General features: G+C 42.4%; 1 protein-coding gene across 1 annotated transcript in view; it reads right to left on the bottom strand.

The window, feature by feature from the left end:
- Positions 1 to 18336, bottom strand: part of LOC124594818 (cyclin-dependent kinase-like 5) — a 353935-nt gene extending 335599 nt beyond the window's left edge. Inside the window, exon 1 of the mRNA XM_047133262.1 lies at positions 18283 to 18336. The gene's annotated coding sequence lies outside the window, so the exon portion shown is untranslated. The remainder of the gene's footprint in view (positions 1 to 18282) is intronic.
- Between the last annotated feature and the right edge of the window lie 1587 nt (positions 18337 to 19923).

Here is a 19923-nt window from a genome sequence, read left to right as displayed (position 1 = left end):
TTGTAACCCGTGGTCCTATTAATGTTCATTGTCACTGGGCTTAAGAAGTGTTTCTGTTTTTTATTTAGCATTCTGAAAGCTTTTTATTGCCTGTTTTCAGTTTTTTTATTGAATGTATTGTACCTGTTTCCATTCTTTATGACAGTTTTTCAAATGTTGTAGTTACAATGTACGGCTATTTTAATGCCTTGGAAAAATTACAAAGTTACATCATCTTACTAGGCGATGTGCGTGTTACACTTGGTGGGAAGACAGATGCTTATTGTAAATTGGGTGCACTAACGCACGTTTTTATAAATTCCTTTAGTGCAGGTGGAGCATATGATTAATTCTTATGTACTGGAGTTAGGCCTGATAGCAATAAAGTTGTGTAGATTTTTGTTAAGAGCAGCAATGACCTCGAGTCAAATAAAGTAAATTTGATTATTTGGGTAAATGGTTTTTTACTGGCAATTTCTACTTCCAGATCCCCAATTTGTATCTTATCAGTGGTAGTAGATTGTGCTTATGCGGGAGCTGCAACAAAAACTATTTAAAACAACTAGATTTTCTGTATTTTGGGAAAAAATCATTTTTCTGGTGCATGTTACATACAGTATCTACTTCTGAGTTGGTTATAGGTATCTTTGTCATCAATTTTTGAGCCACGATCCCTACTAGGGATTCCATGCCTCAGGAAGAAACAAATCCAGTATGAGTTGAAGATTCGTTGTCAATTGCCGGAAGGTGGCGTCGGCGATCTGCGTATGCAAATCATAATGCTCTTTCGCCATACAGCAGCTCCAAACTGTCAATTGTGTTGAAATTTTCAGGATTGCTGCAGTCGGCGCTCGATACTGAGGCAGACCTACTGTTATACTGTGATTTGGGTATAAGGAGTGCGCTGCAGCCACCAACTACGATCGAATCTACGCACTTCCAATCTACTATATACCCCTAATTGCCGAATTTCTATTTCAGCGCCCCTCTTTAGATACTATCAACCATAACCAATCCCGCATATTGCATCCATCCGCAACAGTGCACCAAAGATCCGTCCTATCCCCGCTACCATACCTTCTTGCCCATGCTTTAGCCATTCCCTCATTTTACCCGCTCCATTACATCGACAATACCTTCTTCCTTGCCGTCCATCCAAACTTTCACTCATCCTATAGATCTCTTGAACACACCTTAATAATTTATCGTCTTGATGCAATCTGTCCTATCTAGCAATCAAGTTACCCCAAAACTAAGGCAGCAGCCATCCCTGTTTTCAGCCGTCCACCTCATCATATACAACTATCTATCCAATTTACTAAAAGACTTATACACCTGGCATTAACGTTCTACGACAAACTAGCCTGGGAGCACAGAGGTGACGTGGTGGTTAGCACGCTTGCGTTCGGTGCGACGGCGCGTTGAAAACCGGTCCAGTCATACACATTTAGTGTTTCCATGGTTTACTTAAAACAGGTTAAGGCAAGTGTCAAGATGGTTCGTTTGAAAAGTGCAAGTCGTTCTCCTTCCCCAATCTTCCCCCGGTCCAAATTCGTGCTGTCTGTAATGGCTTCACAGCTGAAGGGACGCCTAATCATTCTAACGTGGAAATCCCACTTATTAACTTTACAATAAAATGCAGACAACAGATTAAAACTACTGCATCTACATCCGCGTCATAATCGTCAAGGCACTTAACGGTGTGTGGTGGAGGGTATTTCTGGTACCAAAATCTAATATTCCCTTTCCTGTTCCGTAGGTGAAAGGCGCTATAGAAGAAAAATTGTCGATAAGCCTCTGTATTGGCCCTAATTTCTCGACTTTTCCCGTCGTGATCTTTCCGCGAGGTGTATTTTGGAGGAAGTAATATGTTGCCTGGCTCTTCCCGGAAAGTGTTTTCTCGAAATTTCAGTAGTAAGTCTCTTCGTGATGCACAACCCCTCTCTTGTAACGTCTGCCACTGAAGTTCGTTGGGGAGCTCTGTAACGTTCTCGCGCCGACTAAAAAACCCCGGGAAGAAGCGCGCCGCTCTTCGTCGGATCCTCTCCTTCTCTTCTAACACTCTACCTGGTGCGAATCCCAGACTGATGAATAGTATTTCAAAATCGGTCGAACAAGCGCCTCGTAAGCCACTTCCTTCATGGATGAGTTACATTTCCAATGAATCCCAGTGTGGCATCTGCTTTTCCTAATGTTTGGTTTTGTTACTCCTAGACACTTTCGGTGGGTTCTATTTCCAGAAATTTGTCAGCAATAGCGTAGTTGCACAACAGTGGATTTATTTTCCTGTGTGTGCGCAATGTTTTACATTTATTTACTTTCAGGGTCAGCCGCCAGAGTCTGTACCATTATCAATCCTCTGCAGCTCATTTTGCAAATTGATAACGTCTTGTGGCATGGCTACTTTCTTACAGACAACCGCATCATTTGCGAACAGTCCTAAAGAGCTTTCGACGCATTCTACTAGATAATTTATATACACTGGAAACAATAACACGCCTACCACATTTCCTTGGGGTACTCATAAATTACTTTTTCATTTGTCGTTGTTTTCCCTTAAGAGCGACGTGTTTAGTTCTATCTGCAAGGGAGTCTCGAATCCAGTCTGAGAGTGGTCCGATATTCAGTAAACTCGTATTTCTTTTCACTAAACGGCAGTGCGGGACGGTGTCAAATGTCTTCCTGAGGAAGTCAAGAAACACGGCATCAACCTGAGCGACGTTGTCTGCAGCGCTATGGATCTTATGGAGGAACAAAGCGAGCGGAGTTTCGCCAGATCTCTCTTTGCGTAGCTGCTAACTACCTATTAACCGGTCCAACATGAGGATTACACCGTTTCACCGTCTGTCAAACCCTCCTTGCCTTCGCCGACGTTGCCTGGATACATGTTCCTCCCAACTTTTACCACTCCCTATACGTCCTTGAACTTCAGGCTTGATAACAGAATCGCATTCTGCATCTGCCTACTTTCCGCTGCACGTATTCTTTACCGGTCAATTATTTTTCAAACTCTCCTCATATTCAAAAAACACACCCGAAAATCTTTCAAGTCCCGTGAATTTGATCAAGGAAACCTCCTATTGTTCCCGCTTCTCACCGAAGCTAGGCCACTGCCACGTCTCTGTCAACCTTCTCTTCACCTCTCCTTTTCCAGGGTAACTTTACCGACTCCCGATTCCTGATCCTGAGAGCTGTACAAAAATCTGACCTCCCTTTCTCAAATGGCTCAAATGGCTCTGAGCACTGTGGGATTTAACATCTGAGGTCATCAGTCGCCTAGAACTTAGAACTACTTAAACCTAACTAACCTAAGAACATCACACACATCCATGCCCGACATAGGATTCGAACCTGCGACTGTAGCGGTCGCGCGGTTCCAGACTGAAGCGCCTAGAACCGCTCGGCCACCCCGGCCGGCTCCCTTTCTCACCTACTCCTCCAACTCCAATCGCACATCTCCTATAACCCAGCCCGCGTGTAACTTCCACAGTAGCCACATACAACTTTACAAACTTCCTAAAGCTGCCAAGAAACTCCCATCTGTTTTAATTCAGTTCCCATCTACCCACTGATCCACCAATTTACTAATACCAAGCTACTTGTTCCCATGCTAGACACAGCCGGCCGCGGTGGTCGAGTGGTTCTAGGCGCTTCATTCGGGAACCGCGTGACTGCTACGGTCGCAGGTTCGAATCCTGCCTCGGGCATGGATGTGCCTGATGTCCTTAGGTTAGTTAGATTTAAGTAGCTCTAAGTTCTAGGGGACTGATGACCTCAGATGTTAAGTCCCACAGTGCTCAGAGCCATTTGAGCCATTTTTGAGCTAGACACAGACATTAAGTGAACAATTCTTTTTATTTCAACGTGTTATTGTAAACTCTTTTTAAAATCGTAAATATTGCTGCAAGTTTTAAAAATCAAGTGAGCTGAAGACTTTCATTACGGCAGTTGATAATCCGCCCCCAAGATGGAGGAACGAAATGTTAAAAGAAGTGCGTTGGATATTTGACTCCAGCAGTTACTTCCTTGGAGTAGGAAATAATTATGTCCTCTCTTTCAAGTTGAATTTCTGCATTTGCGTTGTCGTCATCGTTCTAGTTTTCACAATGATATTTTAGGTTTGTGCAAAAGTTCGAGCGTTTTTGTTAGCATGTTAATATTCCGGCCGCTGTAGGTTTATTTATCGATTGTTATTTTTTATTTGTGGTTCACTATTATTATTTGAGTTTACAAATTGTCATTTTGTTTTTGGAGAAATGGAGAAATTGGAACATTTCTAGCATATTCTTCTCTTTGAGTTCGATAGCGGGGTGACAGCAGCGGAGGGAGGAGAACAGTGTTTAACGTCCCGTCGACAACGAGGTCATTAGAGACGGAGCAGAAGCTCGGTCGAGAGAAGGAAGGGGAAGGAAATCGACCGTGCCCTTTCAAAGGAACTATCCCAGCATTTGCCTGAAGCTATTTAGGGAAATCACTGAAAACCTAAATCAGGATGCACGGACGCAGGTTTGAACCATCGTCCTCCCGAATGCGAGTCCAGTGTGCTAACCACTGCGCCACCTCGTCCGCTGACAGCAGCGGAGGCAGTCAGAAACATTTGTGCTGTGTGTGGGGATAATTTCATTGGGGATAGAGTACGGCAAGAAAATTGTTTTCTCGTTTTAAGGAGGATCGTTTTGTCAATAGCGACTGTCCACGTCCAGGAAGACCTTCGGGGCTTGATAATCGACGTCAGTGTACTCGAGCATTGGCAAATTCCACAACCATCGTGCGACGTTTGCATGCAGTGGGGAAGGTTGAAAAATTGGGTTTATAGGCTCTATGCCAAAATCACAAAAAACGGCGGATAAAAATATGTGCATCTTTGCTTGCTCGTCATCAGTTGGTTCGTGAACAACAACGACCATTCCTACCCCGTATCGTTACTGGTGACGACAATTGGTGTCTTGTTTGTAGCATAAGGAAAAGAAAGGAATGCTTGAGCTCAAACAAAGCAGCAACTCCCCGTAAAAAGCCCTGCGCGCATCCACGAATGTTAATGTTATGCATCTGATGGAACAGCTACGGTGTGGTGTACTACGAATTGCTTCTCCGAGGTGAAACCACCACTGCGGACATTTATTATCAACAACTGAGACATCTTGCAGAAGCAATCCAAGAACTACGACCAGCAAGGCTGCGTAATGCTGCTACACGATAACACTCGCCCGCACTCTGCTCGACAGAGAAAGAACACTATAAAGGAATTGGGTTGGGAAGTTATCCCGCACCCACCTTATTCACCGGATCTTGCGCCCTCCTACGTTCACCTTTTCCGCTCTCAGTCTAACCGTCTTCAGGGAACTTCCTTTCCAAATGAAAATGCGTCCCGAGGATGGTTCGACGAGTTCTTCGCTTCAAAACCACGTGAATTCTACAGTCGCATAATCGGAAAGTTACCCTAGCGGTGGCAGACTTGCAAATAGTGAAGGAAAATATACTCTTGATGACTGAAGTCTCTCTTATGTGTGGCTCTGTATCTATGTTTAATGAATTTACGGAAAAACGCTACGAACATGTGCACCTTTTAAGTAATTTAACTTATATCGTTACTTATTAATTTCCAGTAAACAACAAACGTCATTATTTAAGAGACTAAATAGCAAAATTTCTGTAGCGGCAAGGACGATATTCTTTTACGTCGAACCATGAGTCAGATCAACTACAGTAACGACTATAGCTGAATGCTGTATGAGAAGCCAACCAACGAGCTTGAGAAAAATTCTGGAGACCGTAAGGAACGATTATAGACTGATGTCACCAAAATATTTCTTGAAGCACATCCAGTACATATACAGGACTAATAGTGTTTGGAACTTTCTGAATTTTCTCCCGCAAACTGCAATGCACGAGGAAAAAATTAAAGCACACAGCAGACATGGTCAGCTGTCACTGTAACTTTGTACACGTACACACCACCGACAGGTATATTGATTTAGCAATTATATGTGACAGGTAAAACAGTAACCAGAGTACGTTAGTATTGTTCGTGCTTAGTGTTGTTACCAAGCCTGGTAGGGTAAATAAGGAGAGTGAATGATCACTGTGAAGGATGGAGACGCCGCACATTCGTATAAGGCAGCGTTATCAGCACCTGGCAGAGTTTTATGGGGACCTCATTGTAGCGTCTCCATTCGTCCGGCGTGTAGAACCGTGCAATACCCAGATATTTGACATGTGTTCGACTGCATACGAACGTGAGGGAAGGCGCACAATCCAAAGTTCCGGGAAACCACGTCTGACCACCACAAGGGAGAATCATTGCATTTTGCACCAAGCATATCTTAACCCGTTCACATCTGCACCTGCCATCCGAAAGCAAGTAACAGACTCACTACGGAATTCCATGCCATCTTGCACAATCAGTCGGATAATAATGGCAGCCGGACTAGGGAGTTGCCGTTCCATGCGTAGGCTACCATTAACACTACAATGCAACAGCTGTGTTTGGAGTGGTGTCTGGGTAGCATGGATAGCTGCATGGATAGCTGACTAATGACACTAGATTGGGTTTAGCGATGAATTGCGGTTCTGAAGAACCACGAATGACCATCGTCAGCGAGTATGGAGGCGTATTGGAGAAACGTCCCGTTCTTCCAATGTTTTGGAGAGGCACAGCCGTGTTACTCGTGGTATCATGGTGTGAGAAGCCATCGGCTATAATCGTCATGGCTGGTAGTGATCGAAAGAACTGCGACTGCACACTATTACGTCACGGCCATCTAGCGTCTCATACAATAGTGTCAGGATGCCATTTTTCAACTGGACAATGCTCATCCACGTATGGCAAATGTGGAGTATGTGATACTCAGGTACTCCTGTGGCCAGCAAGATCCCCAGGTCTGTCTCCAATAGAATGTCTGTGGAAACAGCTAGTACGTCAATTCTGTCCCAATATCAGAGTATTGAAACTATGGTACTTCTGTCGCAATTTATGACCTGTAACCCTGAGCAACAGATGATTTATTAACCTTCTCCCATCACCTGTCACACTGAACAACAGCTGTGAAGCCGTTGTTCTTTCTAGCTCATGTGAGCTTCACAGCATACTGACACTGGGACAATATTTTTGTCACACTGGACTAAATTTTCTTTGTTATATCGTCTTTAATGTTACATAACAGCAATTTTTAGCTTTCTTAAACTACAAAATTGTTAAATCTTTATACATAACAATGTATTTTAGAATAAAAACAATCCAAACAGAGGAGATCATTTTTTATTAGTATTCTGACTGATTTGATGTTTTTTTAATCTTTTCAACTTTTGATTTTGAAGTTTCAACTTCTGCTTCTGAAGTCGGCATCGTACCTAAACTGTTGTCGGCTTACTATGTGATCAAAAGTATCCGGACACCCCAAGAACACGCGTTTTTCATATTAGGTGCATTGTACTACCACCTACTGCTAGGCACTCCATATCAGCGACCTCAGTAGTCATTACACATCGTGAGAGAGCAGAATGGGGCGCTCTGCAGAACTTACGGACTTCGAACGTGGTCAGGTGATTGGGTGTCATTTGTGTCATATGTCTATATGCGAGACTTCCACACTCCTAAACATCCCTAGGTCCACTGTTTCCGATGTGATAGTGAAGTGGAAAAGTGAAGGGACACGTACAGCACAAAAGTGTGCAGGTCGACCTCATCTGTTGACTGACAGAGACCTCCGATAGTTGAAGAGGGCCGTAATGTGTAATAGGCAGACATCTAGCCAGACCACCACACAGGAATTTCAAACTGCATCAGGATCCATTGCAAGTACTATGACAGTTAGGCAGGGGGTGAGAAAACTTGGATTTCATGGATGAGCGGCTGTTCATAAGTCACGCAACACGCCGGTAAATGCCCAATGACGTTCGCTTGGTGTAAGAGGCGCAAACATTGGACGACTGAACAGTGGAAAAACCTTGTGTGGAGTGGCGAATCACGGTACACAATGTGGCGATCAGATGACACGGTGTGGATACAGCGAGTGCCAGGTGAACGTCATCTGCCAGGGTGCGTAGTGCCAACAGTAAAATTCGGAAGGGTTGGTGTTATAGTGCGGTCGTGTTTTTCATGAAGAGGGCTTGCACCCATTGTTGTTTTGCGTGGCACTATCACAGCACAGGCCTGCATTGATGTTTTAAGCATCTCATTGCTTCGCACTGTTGAAGAGCAATTCGGGGACGGCGATTGCATTTTTCAACATGATCGAACACCTGTTCATAATGCACGGGGAGTGGTTACACGACAATAACATCCCTGTAATGGACTAGCCTGCACAGAGTCCTGACCAGAATCTTGTAGAACACCTCTGGGATGTGTTGGAACGCTGACTTCGTGCCAGGCCTCATCGACCGACGTCAATAACTGTCAGTGCAGCACTCCGTGAAGAATGGGCTGCCATTCCCCAAGAGACCTTCCGGCGTCTGATTGAACGTATGCCTGCGAGAGTGGAGGCTGTCATCAAGGCTAAGTGTGGGGCAACACCATATTGAATTCCAGCATTACCGATGGAGGGCGCCACGAACTTGTAAGTCATTTTCAGCTAGGTGTCCGGATACTTTTGATCACATAGTGTAGTTGTAAAGTAAAGCTCTATGAGAAGAAAGATGTATTATGAGAGACAATACATGGCCCCTTCTTGCTCTAATGTGAGGGACAAAATCGATTAGTTGACGGCTACATCTACTAGATCGGTTGCAAAATTGACTTTAACAACGACAAAAATGGATATAATATATCGACCTACACCGAAGTAACCGCATACAATGTAAGTGCGTATCAAAACAAAGAAAATTTTTGTCACAGCCTCATGATTAACCTTGAGTTCCCAATACATTTAAACACCAAGTGTAAACGGAGAAGTAAAAAGCATTGAGATAAGAGAACAAAAAATTACACGGAAAACACTGATACCAAATTTCACAAGCATTCTGCTCGTATTACAAAGCAACTGAAAGACCGAACAGAACATAGACATTTGTAACGACATTAGCAAAAAAGGCAGCATTCACCCTCTAATATAGCCTGAACTGGGAAACTTTTCGATCCAAAGAGGTCATAATGCCAAGCAGAATGGGCGTGTAAACCAAAGAAAAAGAAAATTGTAGCCTAGTCTGAAGATCTGGTGTCATTCGCTATAAATAACTGGAAACTGTTATACATTATCTCAACAAATAGTCGTGAGGCAAATTTTCTCTGGTGTTTCGACACATATTTGTGTTTTCGTTCTTGCATTGTGTAGGTGGAGTCGACCTAGCCAAGTACTGCTCACATGTTTCATGCGACGAACAGTGTGAACAAAAAGCGTTGGTTTGTCTCCTGTTGTGAAGAATACGTTTTTAAAGCCGAATTTTATGTGCCTGTTCGATAGTGCAGTCCCAGATTAGTTTAGTGCGATATTTGTTATATTTATATGTATTAACAGGGACAGTAGAACACGAAAAATAACCAGGACTCTAGCGACGACTTGCGTGCTGCCCTGCCCTGCGCTATCTGCAGCAGCGCTACACAGTAGCTGCTGGCGTACTGGTTGCTATTGTAACGTCCCTTTGGAAAAATTATGAATGACTGTGCTAGTAAACCTCTTACGTTATTTGGTTTTCAAACAGCTGAGCAAAACTGAACGTACTCGCACATTTCTCTATTTACTTATTCTGATCATCAATAAACTGACACAATATTTTTTAGCGCAACGCAATCTGACTTTCAATAATCCCTACAAAAGAATGGCCCTGACTAACAGTAACCTATACCTGTCATGAATCACTCACCTCACAAAAATCTTCGTTACTCGAACTGCTGCAATACAGCGAGCGCCACTACTGCCAGTTAAATAAAAGATTCAGGCTACTGAAGGCACTAACTACTGATAGGCATAGTTAGCAAATGAAAGATTTTGGTAGAGAACAAACAATGTATTTACCTTAATAATGTTCAAAAGTCATCATATGTATATCAGTTCATGATATCCAGTCTTACAAATTTCCTCTTTCTGACGGACACACGTCCATATAGTCCGCTCTCAAAACTGTGGCAACTCTCTCCCCATCCCCACATCTACCACTGCTGGCGGCTCACCTCCAACTGCGCAACTCTACGCGCTGTTGACATCCACTGCCCAACACTACAATAGCGAATATTCCAACAATGAGTCCAACCAGACTCAGACTGCACACAGCGCTGTCAGCGATTTTCGTACAGAGTACTACGTTGCGTTACCAACATAAAAACCTAACCAGCCTACTTACACTGTCCCTGTTAATATACGTCAATAAAAGAAATACAGCACTAAACTAATTTGGGACTGCTCTATCGAATACTCACCGAAAAAGCCGTTTTAAATATCCTTTTCTTTTTAATGGGAAAAAGGCCAACAATTGCCGTTGCACAGGGGATTGCATGAAACATGTTATAAGCAGCATCTATTTGGCCTGACTCAAGCTACATGTTGCAAAAACTAAGTAGCAAGTATCATGAAAAACAAAACACCAGAGAAAATGCGCTTACAGCTCCTAGGAGAGACAACCTGCCCAGTAAAAGATATCGAAAATTGAAATTGTTCAAGACGAGTGAGCTTTTTTGCTAACAGTCCAATGAAGGTGAATAACCAGAATTTCATTACAGCCATATTAGGTCATGTATGTTGTAGAACAACTGTATGATCATGTGTATTCTGGACATCTATAAGTGGACTTGAATATATGGTTTGTCTATATTTCGCCTTTTTGATAGCTTAAACTCTGCTGGGGACGCTTTAAATGAGGTGTCTGTATATCCGTGGAGCAATGGCAGAGCATTCTCCCTCAAGAGCCAAAACCACATAAGGCAGTGATGTTTGACACTGGGGTCTGGAGCAAAGTCGACATTCTAATGCATCCCACCATTCTTCCATTGAGTCCAGGGCAGAACTCTGGGCGTGTCAGCCCATCTCAGGAACGTTACTGTCATCATACCGTTCCCTAATAGAGTCTGTTTTATGTCACTGTGAATTGTAATGTTAATACAAAAATCTGTGTCTCTGAATTGTTCCTCTACAATGTCGTAAAATGTGTTCATATCCTTCCACATTTAACATTTTGTTACGCACAATAGCCGGGCGCGGTGGCCGAGCGGTTCTAGGCGCTTCAGTCCGGAACCACGCGGCTTCTACGGTCGCAGGTTCGAATCCTGCCTCGGGCATGGATGTGTGTGATGTCCTTAGGTTAGTTAGGTTTAAGTAGTTCTAAGTTTAGGGGACTGATGACATCAGCTGTTAAGTCCCTTATGCTTAGAGCCATTTGAACCATTTTGAAGCACAACAAGAGGATCAAGTTTGGCACCTTTCCCATCTGAATCAATACATACATCGAGGCTTCGGGGGTGCCATGTCATACTGATAAGAAGGCCCATAATGTCAAGTCCTTTGTTAATCTGACTCTATTTTGTAATCACTGCAATAACATCACACGCACCCTCAACTTGTGAAGTTTCATTTCATTTCTTTCTCCATTTCCGGCTGTTTCGCAGTTTGTAAGGCAGTGTAGATCTGACAATGTACCTATAGTAACCAACCAGCATAATGAAACCTGTTAAAATCATTAATGTAGTATGTAAGATAGACAATTCGTTTCCAAAACGTACCAACTAAATGTTTCTTTATTTGTTTGCTCAGTGACCAGACATATTGGACTGCACATGAAAGAATTGTGGACGCCCACTGGTAGATGGGCGCCCACCAACAACTGGCACCAGTGAAGTGTGGACTCGGAACTCCCTGAAAACCAGTACTTGAGACATCTATCACCTGTGGTGTGTCTGGCTCTTTCCAGCTCATGGAAGCTTCACAGCATTCTGGCTTCGTGACAACGATTTTGTCGTATTGGACTAAGTCTCTTTTGTTACAACATTTTTACTGTTACATAGCAGCAACTTTTAGCTTTCTTGAATTACAACATTGTTAAATCTATATGTGTAGCAATGTATTTTAGAATAAACTCAATCCAAACGGAGGAGATAATTTTTATTACTGTTCTGGCTGATTAGATATTCTTTTAATCTCATCAACTTCTGCTTGCGAAGTCAGCAAGGTGCCTAAACTGTTGTTGGCTTACATTATTTTAAGGGAAAGGTCTGGGAGAAGAACGGTGTACTATGAGAGATAATACATGGTCCCGTCCTGCTCTAATACGAGGAACAAAATCGATTAGTCGACAGTTAGGTCTACTAGATCGGCTGCAAGGCTGCCGATGATGATAACGGTTGTAACAACAACAAAAATGGACACAGTGTATCGAACTACGCGACGTAATTATCATAATAAGTGGACAACAAAACAAAGAAAACATTCATTATAACCTCGTTATTAACCCCGAGTTCCCTACACACTTAAAACATTAAGTCTAAAGTGACAAAAAGCACTGAGAAAAGAGAACAAAAAATACACGGAAAACTCGACACCAAATTCCACAAGCACTCTTATACTACAAAGTAACTGAGAAATCAAATAGAATATAGACATTTGTAGTGACATTAGAAAAAATGATAGCACTCACACACTAATATATTCAAAACAAGGAAATTTTTCGATCCAAAGACGTCATAATGCAAAGGAGAATAGGAAAGCAAAAAATGAGTGAAAACCAAAGAAAATGATAGTTCTGGCTTAGTCTCAAGAGAGAACCAGGAACTCTTAAGTACCTTCCTTAGTGCTGTTTCGTCTCACTCTCTATCCGTAATAGGAGACTCGCATGCTGCCTTGCCCTGCACTGCCTGCTACTTCCTTGCAGCAACGCTACAGGGGTGCTGTTGGAGTACTGGTTTTTCTCCATGTTTCACTGTCCCTGTTAATACATATCGAGAAAAAAAATATGAGTTACACTAATCTGACACTCTCTCTCTCGAATCGGCACGTGTTATTCCACTTTAATTTTTATTTTTATCGGAGACCAACCCACTAGGCGCGTAACATGAAGCGTGTGGCGAACAGTATTTGAGAGCCTACTCCAGCTACATAATGTAAAAGCTAAACTGGAGATATCTAGCGAAACACCAGAGAAAATGCGCCCTACGAATCTTAGGAGAGACATCCTGTCTAGTATAAGATACTGAAAATGGATTTCTTCAAGCTACGTGAGCTCCTTTGCTAACAGACCAATGAAGGCAAAGAGCTGGAACTTCACTGCAGCCATATTAGGTCATCTGTGTCACGGAATGACGCAACATACATAACTGTCTGATCAAAAGTATCTGGACACCTATTACTGTACGTTAATATGTGGTGTGTCCATACTTCACCTCTTCGATGGCTTGAAATCTCCTGGGGACACTTTGAGTGGGGTGTCAGAATGCCTGTGGAGGAATTGCAGAGCATGCTCCGACAAGAGCCGAAACCAGAGAAAGTAGTGCCTTCTAGAACGAAGCCGATGTTCTAACTCATCCCATTGTTGTTCCATTGAGTTCAGGTGGGGACTCTGTGCAGATCAGCCCATTTGAGGAGCGTTATTGTCCGCCAACCATTCCTTTACAGCGTCTGATTTATAAGAGGATGCATTGTAACGCTGTTACAAACAATAATCGTCTCCTTACTGTTCCTCTTCTGTACCCTGCACACTATGCTGTAAAATTTGTTGTACTCCTTCCGCATTTAGCGTTTTCTTAAGCACAATAAGGAAACCGCAATCTAACGACGATAAACACCTCCCCTGTACTTCGCTGTTGGCACTACGCATGACGGGAGGCAACGTTCTCCAGGAATTTGCCAAACCTCAGCCCAACCATTGGATTGCCACAGGGTATCTGTCATCACTCCCGATTGCTCGTTTCCAGTCGTCCACTGTCCGGTGGCGTCACTCTTTAGACCACCTCAAGCATCACGTCGCTTAGCACTGACTACAAAAACGTGTGACTTATGTGGAGCTGCTCTTGCAAACTATGCACATGAATTGTGTTCCTCGTAGCACTTGGGAACTCTCGAGTCATTACTGCTGCTGATTTCATGTGATTTTTTCCGGCTATCTTTTGCAATGTTCGACAGCCCTGTCCGTCGGTACAAGAGTTTTCCCTGGTCTTGGTTTGGCTGTGGTTCTTCCTTCGCGTTTCGATTTCATAATTTCAACACAAACAGTCGACTTGAACGGCTTTAGAATGACTAATAAATCCCTGATTGAGCTGTTATTCCGATCCATCCAGTGACTAGTTTACGTTCGAAGTCACTGAAATCTCCTGACGACCTCCGCTGCTGTTACTGCGTCTCTCCTGGCATCGCAACACTCCTCGCCTCCTTTTAATCTGCGTCGCCGGCCTCTCGTGACATCTAGTGGTCAGTTCCGCAATCGGGATTTGTCAGATAGTGTACTTCCTGCAACATTTTTCCTAGGGAGATTTTGTATGTTGTAAAACTCATAACAGGCCAGATTCACCAACTGTGTTTAGTAGTGAAATATAGAGATCTATTTACTGATGCAAGGTCCTCCAGAAATACGTCTCGGGCAAAGTATGTAAGTAAGTATTTTTAGAGCAAGGCCCTCGGAGAAGAATTTTGATTTGAGCTTCAAGCTTCATGTATCTCTTCTCAGAAGGAAGATAGTGATGGCAACAGTGGATGTACTGTAAGTACCTGTCATGGCCTGGTTGCAGCATACACGCATGTAACATAAGTTGTTTACAGATGCTTCGTCTCGCTGATGCAACGCCGAGCCGGCCGGAGTGGACGTGCGGTTCTAGGCGCTACAGTCTGGAGCCGAGCGACCGCTCCGGTCGCAGGTTCGAATCCTGCCTCGGGCATGGATGTGTGTGATGTCCTTAGGTTAGTTAGGTTTAATTAGTTCTAAGTTCTAGGCGACTGATGACCTCAGAAGTTAAGTCGCATAGTGCTCAGAGCCAGCAACGCCGAAGCCTTGGGACACCCGATACCGACACACTGTAGCATTCCAGCACCATTAACAACTAATACCCGGGAGAGTAATCCTGAGTTTATAACTAATAGAGTGTGGATCATTTTGTTTTTAAATCTTAGACTATGGTATAAAGAGGTTAGCTGTTTTTGTTTCAATACATCAGATTAAAGTATTAGAAGTAGATGTAGAACTGATGCTGCAAACAGCTGAACATTTAGCTACAGTCCAAAATGTATAATACATGTGAAGATAAAAGCATTTACAGGAAAATCATGGCTTGCCACGCCTATATTATACACTAAATAAACAATCAGTTCCGGTAAGAAACCTACCAACCTCAGCTATAATGTGACATCTCAATCAGATATACAGTAAATCATAACTATTAACAAGCATCATTAAGACGCTGCAGTCATGGACTGTGCGGCTGGTCCCGGAGGAGGTTCGAGTCCTCCCTCGGTCGCGTGTGTGTGTGTGTGTGTGTGTGTCCTTAGGATAATTTAGGTTAAGTAGTGTGTAAGCTTAGGGACTGATGACCTTAGCAGTTAAGTCCCATAAGATTTCACACACATTTGAACAAGCTTCATTCCATAAAACAACATGTTAATTCAACTATAGTTGTGAAGCACATACAGCCCACAGTATATCTGTGGCCATGTGCTTCGCCACAGGTCTACTGTCTGCAGCATCGCTCCATAATTTTAGTTGAATTAACAGGTTGATTTATGGCATGATGCTTGTTAATAGTTATGATTTGTTATGCTTCTGATTAAGATGTCACATTGTACCTGAGGATGGTCTGTTTCATACCGAAACTTGTTGTTTAACGTAGTGACAATAAACATATGAGAGAACAATGATTTTCCAAAAAATTGATGATGAGGTCCCATACTCCGAGGAGCGTAGGTGGACGATGCGGGAGACCCGCACCGCCGACTAGGCAAGGTCGTAGCGGAGGTGGTTTGCCATTGCCTTCCTCAGACCGTAATGGGGATGAATGATGATGAAGCCAACACAACAACACTCAGTCATCTCGATGCAGGGAAAATCCCAGACCCCGCCAGGAATCGAACCCGGGACCCCGTGCGCGGGAAACGAGAACGCTACCGCAAGAAAAAATTATAGAAGCTCTAAATCATCGTCTCCTCAAAATCATGTGCAAATCAGTTATTACGTGCATCTGTTTTATTCCTCCAGACGACACACCTAACCCTTTAATTTCAGTTTGTTGCATATCCTACACTGAAGTGTATAACTTTAATTAGAATGTCTGATTGCAAATTGTCACACTCAATTTTAGCAGTAATTGTAATTTTAACAAATATAATTAACAGAAATTATCAACTCAAGAATAATAACATAATAAATCGACTGTCCCATAAATGACCTGCAATATATACATTAATTACAGAATATATTTGCATTATTGGGAATTTCCTGTAAGAGACATTTTTGTATTTATAGAAACGTTTTACAGTCCTTATTTTGTGGAGTCATAATTTGTCTCACTTTGCCTTGAATATAGACGATAATTAGCGAATTCACAAGATATTTTGAGCTTTTTAAGGAAGAAGAGATCCTAACCCTAATTTAATTTAAAAAACGTCCATGTGTTAGGTTTCAGGGACTTCTGCCGTGTCTTGAGAGAGTAAGGCCATAAGATACTGCTGATGTGATCTGTCGGATGAAGACATTATGCTTGACAGCCTCCGTTATGATTCTTGACAGCAACAGCTAATTTATCGTTAACCAACTCTCTCAGAACTTCAGTACTCATCCTTAAAATCAAAACAACACACGCTAGAAACCCTGAACACAGCGGTCCAAAAGACACAGTTACTTTACTTGTTATCTGCAAGTTGGAAAAGGCAACGGTAAACCATTCATTGAGGCCTTACCAACAAAGTGAGGTGGTACTCACACTCTCCAGACCACTCCAATATACACAAGGTTTATGTCTGCCCATGTAACATATACCTCGCAAATAAAGTTCTTCACGCAGTATGGATGAGAATGGTAGTGTAACAAAAACTGTTTTTATAATGTGAACCAAAATGACACGATGGTCTTCAGATTCAGAGATGATGGATGCTAAAGATGTATTATTTCATCTTTATGGATGGAGATGTTCTAATGTTCCTTATTGGCAATAATGTTTGCGCTATAGGAAAAAATGATCATCTCAAGTAGTGTCGTATGCTTTGTTCACAGAATCCGCTAAAGATAACATGGTATCTCAAACATCAATAATTCTTAGCCGTTGGAATGAGGCATTTCGGACTACACATTTCCCTTGGTATTGTTCATATATAAAAAAGAAGTTGGTGTAGTAAAAGATGTAAAAGCAGACACGTTACATGTTTCTATTTTTCGGTCGTCAATAGACTGTTCCTTGCACCACTGAAGTATCTTCTTTATACCCACAGGTTTGCAGACAGCAGTTCCACTGTCAATGTTTTGTTCAGGCTGTTCTGTTGCCCGTTTTCGTTGACAGTGTCTTCTCTAGTCACATCAGTCACCTTCATGTCAGAGATCTTACTACAGATCACAATCTTTAATTCTCCCCTGAACCAATGAGTAGTGCTTAGTTTTTCTTTCCCCCAAAGTTCTGGCAATATTCTCCCATGAACCATGTATGCAGTAATGTCACTAGAAGATGATAATGGTGATTATTGCTTTGATGGTCCAGACTTCATAATAACTGATTACAATAGGGCTTTTGTACAAAAAGAATCATTGGGACTTCATTCATCAACAGTCTCGCCACAATTAAATTAATGCAAAAGGTCATCAGTTACTGGAAGATGTTTAAACACACGCAAATTAAAGACACATAAGTTAAAACGGTAAAAAAAAACAATGAAGCTAAAATGAACACGCTAAAACGGTTAAGGTGTCGTTACGTTTTGTTGAAGACTCTTCCCTTCTTAAATTTATTGCACTCATCAAGGACTTACTTGTTGCGCTAGAAAATATACATTGATGTTTCACAAACTTTTTTTCATATAAAGTGTGTTTCTGGTTGGAGTCCTATTTTTAGAGTCATACGAGTTCAAAGTATTACTGCTGTGTCCTAGTATTAATACTAAGAAAAGAATTCTTTGATTTGGTAGCCATTTTCATAGATGCACACATAGTGTGTCGTCGTTCGAGGTTGCTAAGATAGAAGCAACTATTGCACACTTCCAGAGATCTTATAGTACAAAAGAGAAACAAAAGACAACAACAACAAAAATCAGTAAATAATTTTCGTTGTGTTAGATATTTATGTATTATTATATCCAGTGCTTGACATAGACATAGCTTTTCGGATAATAAAGGGTGGAGGCTTTTCAGATGTGTGACCACACGTTGTTGGCAGTCACAACAATATCGCCGCGTGCGCGCGACAGCGGTACTTACTGGTGGCCGCAGCGCCTGCCGTTGTTGACAACGCGTCCCACAGGCAGCACGCCGTGACTGCCGGCAACTGGCGCGCTCGCTGACACACCTGCCTGCGCGCATGCGCACATCGGACGCGCGTTCGCATATTGATTACAGGTAGACTCAATTATTTACCCGGCGCCCTCCGTACGTTCCACTCCCCGTTTCATTTGCTGTAACGGACGCTCACACACATTTAACGAGCGACAACCTTTTCGTCATCCGATTTCCGATGGTTCCGCCTCGTTGGCGAGTTCTTGGAGCCAGTTACACAGCGTAGTAACAACTCCGACAGGAAACATCTGAAACATGCTAAGCGATGTTTCGACATCGGAAAAATACGATTTCTGGTACTGATTTCGTACAGGAATCTGCCACTGCGTTGTAATATACGAGCACGTATAGTGTCTACATCTACATTTACATCTATAATTCTCAAACCATTACACGGTGTTTCGCGGAGAGTACTACAGGTGCCACTAACATCCCCCGCCCCCCCCCCCCCCTTCTTCTCCTCTTGCTCCGTTAACGAAAGGTGCATTCGCCTGAATTCGAGTATCTCTCATTTTCAAAAATTGTTCAAATGCCTCTGAGCACTATGGGACTTAACATCTGAAGTCATCAGTCCCCTAGAACTTAGAACTAACCTAACGACATCACACACATCCATGCCCGAGGCAGGATTCGAACCTGCGACCATAGCGGTCGCGCGGTTCCAGACTGAAGCGCCTAGAGCCGCTCGGCCACACTGGCCGGCCTCTCATTTTCTGTCGTGACCATTTCGCGAAGTGTAGATTATATATTGTCATTGTTGCCCGATTCTTCTCGGAACGTATGATTCAAAATTTTAACAATAAAACTGTCCGTGATTCACAGGGGCGCCCTTATACTTAATTTGTAGGGAAACGGGGAGATTAACAAAAATTACGACATGTTGAAATTAAAGATAACAGAAAATGGAAACTACTTACTACTTAGTAATTAAGCAACTGTTACCATATTTTAAAATGTGCGAGCTACACCAAAACTCAAGTTTGATCTGTTCGTCACAGGTATTCAGGTAAAATACAATAAATAACAAATGCTGTAATTAATAATAAACTGGAACTTACTGTTAAATATTACATGGTATATAAGCAGTAAGCGTGGGATTAATTAACTACCAGTGGCGAACTAAGCCCGTTGGAGGCCCAGGGTGGCGAAACTAATGGATTTGGCGAAACTGATGTATTTGTAGAGTACATTTTGTAAAAAATTACCAATACAGATGTAACGGCTGATAAAAAAAATCAACTGTTTTTAATGCGTGTGCTCTACGCTCTAGTAATTGTATTACGAATTAGAATTTAGCACAACAACTACCAGGTAGAGTGTAAAGAAATAATAAAGAATGGAATAAGGACATTACCTTTTATTTTAATATCTGGAAACAAAGCTTGTACAATTACAATATCAATTAGTTTCATACCCTTAGTATGGGATAGTAGATATTATTGATATTATTACAGTACATGTTTGCGAGACTTTGTTGTACTGAAATTCTCCGTACGTCTTTGAAATCTGCTGCGTTGGAAATTTTTCTTTCAGTTGATAAAATGGACAGTTTGGTTAGTGGTTCTT

Source organism: Schistocerca americana, chromosome 2, assembly GCF_021461395.2.
Source record: "Schistocerca americana isolate TAMUIC-IGC-003095 chromosome 2, iqSchAmer2.1, whole genome shotgun sequence".
NCBI lineage: Eukaryota > Metazoa > Arthropoda > Insecta > Orthoptera > Acrididae > Schistocerca > Schistocerca americana.
Note: the sequence above shows the minus strand (reverse complement) of the source record. Positions and strands in the feature narration are given on the sequence as shown.